Here is a 4,330-nt window from a genome sequence, read left to right on the forward strand (position 1 = left end):
CCCCACCCTGATACTGCTTTGCTATTTTTCTGGGTTCTGTGGCTGCTCTAGAGGCTCAAACTCTATTGATTTTTAAAAATGTAACTGAGTAACTCTTATTCGTCAAGTTTAATATTTGCATATTAGGTACAAATAGTATACATGAAACTTTTTATACTTTTCATATTTTTATCTGAATAGTAAAATTACTGAGGTCAGCGAAGGTATATTTAAAACCAGAACCTTGTGGATATTATTCCCTCAATTCGAGTTCTTTCTCATTTTTCCTTAATAAATCTATAAACACTCAGCTGCAAAAGCAAACAACCCATAATTTTTTTCATAGTTAGGCACATTGCCTCATGAACAAAATGATCATGAACAGGCTGTGAGTCAACAATTAAAGTTTGGGGTTTGTTTGTTTGTTTCTCTGTGTAGCCCTGACTGTCCTGGACTTGCTTTGTAGACCAGGCTGGCCTGGAACTCACAGATATTCACCTGCCTCTGCCTCCCTGAGTGACAAGGAGATTTCTTAAACTGTTTTTACACAAAAGCTTTCTGCCTTATCAGGTATATTACCACTTGCCATGGCTCAGGTATGCACAACCCAGCCTATTGGTGCGACAGCTGGTGGATATGACTGGAGGCAGTCTTTCTTTATGAGTGGTAACTAGCATACTTGGCTTTCTCTGCTTAGTCTCAGCCATAGTGATGTAAAGTTAGGCCAATCGTGAGTTACTAACCAAGTCCTAGAAATTAGGGGCTGAGCACTAACTAAGCTCTCCCCTTCTGGATGGTTTCTAAGCTCTCCCCTTCTGGATGGTTTCTGAGAGAACAGTCTAGCTTCCTGCAAGTCCTACTGACAGGATGGCTTCCTGCATTGTAGAATACAGATAACAGGGTTGATTTCCTGGGCAGATTGGCTCAAATCATTTATGTAGGGTGCAGCCACTCTAGTTCAGTGTCTCAGGACTTCGGGGAGAATTAAGTGACTACTATTATGATTCTTAAGGGTTACACAGACTAAGAGAATGGTGTGTGTGTGCGCACATGCACGCATCTGTGTGTGTGTGTGTGTGTGTACACATGCAGGTGCATGCACTTCCTCTGCCTGTGTGTCTGTGTGGTTCATAGGATCACAGAGATTGAGTTTCAAGTTTGCACAACATTCCAGCAAACTGGAAACTGGAGTTTAGGTGTCAAGGATTTGAGGCAAAATCATTTTTCCTTAAGGAAATCTATCTTTGGTCATAAAGTCTACCAGTAGGGGAAGGCTTCCATTGCAGGAGTTGATATCCTTTATGTTGATAGCAGTATCTAGCCTGGTGTTGATGAAACCACTAAGACTCACAGTTGACACTCAAGTGGCCATCACAGCCAGGCTGCAGATGCTGTTCCTCTGTCTGAGAAGGGACTGCTGTGGTTGTTAGAGACAATGTTTATCTGCAGCTTTGGGTTACAACCACAACCCCTCCAGCAGCAGTTCACACTGAAGTAATGATTCTATTTTTAAACTCTCTCCACCCTCATCTGTGGAGGGGACAGTCTGCTGAGGTCAGACATCGAGGCCATTTTTTCACTGAGCTGCTTCATACAGCATGCTGTCCAAGTCACCCTCCCTGCACTGTTGAAGTCTCCAAATGAAGCTGAGAGCAAGCTACAGCCTGTCTTGAACAGGTACTCCAAAGCATCTGTGTTTTCACTCAGATGTTTGAGGAAACATCTGTGGAGACTGAGGACTTTATATGATCAATATGCTCATATGTGTATCCCTGATCTCTTCCTCGTATTTACTCCTGAAAGAAACAACTCTTGCTTCTCAGTGCCCTTGAATCTTCACACACACACACACACAGTTTTCTAGTGACTTCTATTAAAGGCAAAATATATAAAATGATCCAGCTTTGGAATTTTAAGTCAAAGTTTATTCTGAGATGTAAGGATTTCATAATGAATGAAAAATGGAGTGAAGAATTTTTTTTTAATTAATGCTTTTTTAAGAAAGAGAGAGAGAAAGGGGTAGAACTGACTGTCCTGGAACTCGCTATGTAGACTAGGCTGGCCTCAAACTCAGAGATCCATCTGCCTCTGTGTCCCAAGTGCTGGTATTAAAGATGTGTGCCACCACTGCCTGGCTAAGTTAACACACTTTAAACAATAGAGTGGCTTTTTTTTGTTACACTTTGTTCACTTTGTGTACCCCAAAAACCTCTCCTAATCCCACCTTCCCTCCCCGTTCTTCACACATGCCCATCCCCAAGTCCACTGATAGGGGAGGTCCCCCTCTCCTTCCTTCTGATCTTAGTCTATCAAATCTCATCAGGAGTGGCTGCATTGTCAACTTCTGTGGCCTGGTAAGGCTGCTCTCCCCTCAGGGGGAGGTGATCAAAGGGCAGGCCAATCAGTTTATGCCAGAGGGAGTCCCTCTTCCCATTACTATGGAACCCACTTGGACACTGAACTGCCATGGGCTACATCTGCATAGGGGTTCTAGGTTATCTCCATGCATGGTACTTGCTTGGAGTATGAGTCTCTGGAAATACCCCTGTGTTCAAATTTTCTGGTTTTGTTGCTCTCCTTGTGAGTTCCTGTCCTCTCCAGATCTTACTATTTCCCACTTCATTCATAAGATTCCATGCACTCTGCCCAACAGTTGGCCCTAAGTCTCAGCATCTGCTTTGATAGTCTGCAGGGCAGAGCCTTTCAGAGGCCCTCTGAGGCAGGTTCCTAACTTGTTTCCTGTTTTCTTCTTTTTCTGATGTCCATCCTCTTTGCCTTTCAGGATGGGGATTGAGCATTTTAGTCAGAGTCCTCCCTCTTGATTAGTTTCTTTAGATGTACAGATTTTAGTAGGTTTATCCTATATTATATGTCTATATGAGTGAGTATATACCATTTGGCTCTTAACTGACCCGTTTTACTTATGGAGGTAGGAAATAGCCTGGAACTATAAGATCTATCTTGCAAAAGAATGGACTTTGTTTTGGTTTGGTTTTTTTGAGACATGGTTTCTCTGTTTCTATAAACCAGGCTGGCCTTAAACACAGAGACCTGCCTGCCTCTACCTCTGAGTGTTGGGACTAAAGGTATGTGCCACCATGCCTGGCAAAGATAAACTCTTAATAGTAGCTTTAGTTCTATTTGTTTCATCACCTACAGACTTATTGTGATAAAAAATTGTGTGTTTCTAAACAGGAATTGAAGATTGTTTGAGAAAAGAGTTATGTCTTTCTTCCTCTTTTTTCTTTCTTCCTTTCTTATTTTTTTAAATAAATATATTCAGTTAGATGTTTATCTACTTCTTACAAAATAATTGTTAAGTTTGAGCCTCAGATATGCAGGCATTCCTGTCCTGGACCAGGGTGCCTGTAACAAGGCATGAAGAGCTGCTGGGGAAGTAGAGTCTGGCTCCTTTACTGTTTTTATGGTTCTTTGTATAAGCTTCTTGAATTAGGAAAAATAATTTAGGCCAGATTTTATAGCTGATTGTTTGTACACCTACAAATGCAGTTCATCAAAAGCTCTCAGCAGTCACAGCCCATCCTACGTCACTGCACTGATCTCTTGATCTTTCATTTCATTTTTAGCATACAGCATTCTTAGTGTAGCACAGACAATTCTCAACAGGTTAGCAAGCCACACTCCTGAAATTGCAAGTTAGGCTGTGCTCAGAGCCTTGTCATAAAACCCCTCAGCTTCTGGTTGGAAAAAAAACAAAAAACAAAAAAACAAAAAAACAAAACAGGCTGGTGACTTGCGACTATGGACAGGTGTGTTTCATTCAAAGAGCTTTTTGTTTTGAATGAAAGGACAAGAGCAAGTCTAGTCTTGGTTGCTTCTAGGAGAAGGTCTCAATTAACACACTGCAAGCAATGCTTCTTGCTGTGCCCATTACTATCAAGGTCCTCCAAGCCAGTCTAAAACATGAGTTGTGTTGGTTACGATGCATAATGTGATATATAATGATAATATATACATGGTATAGAATGCATCCCCCTCCCACTACAATGTTTCTTTTCATCAAAAGCAGTTGTTTGTTTTGTTTTGTTTTGTTTTGTTTTGTTTTTGAGAGTTTAAGGAATTATAAGGAAAGGCAAAGCCAGGAAAGAGGAAATTTATGGAGATGTGGTGCTGGCTAGTTTTATGTCCACTGGACACAAGCTCCAGTCATCTGGAAAAGGGACCTCAACTTCTCAGTCCTGTTGGACTGACCTGTAGTGCATTTTCTTAATTGGTGTTTGGTGTGGGAAGGCTATTTCATGTGGGCAGTGCCACCCTGTGTAGGTGGGCCTGAGCTGTATAAGAAGGCAGGCTCACCAGGCAGTGGGGAGCAAGCCAATACATACCACTT

This window comes from Meriones unguiculatus, chromosome 10 (genome assembly GCF_030254825.1).
Source record: "Meriones unguiculatus strain TT.TT164.6M chromosome 10, Bangor_MerUng_6.1, whole genome shotgun sequence".
Taxonomy (NCBI): domain Eukaryota; kingdom Metazoa; phylum Chordata; class Mammalia; order Rodentia; family Muridae; genus Meriones; species Meriones unguiculatus.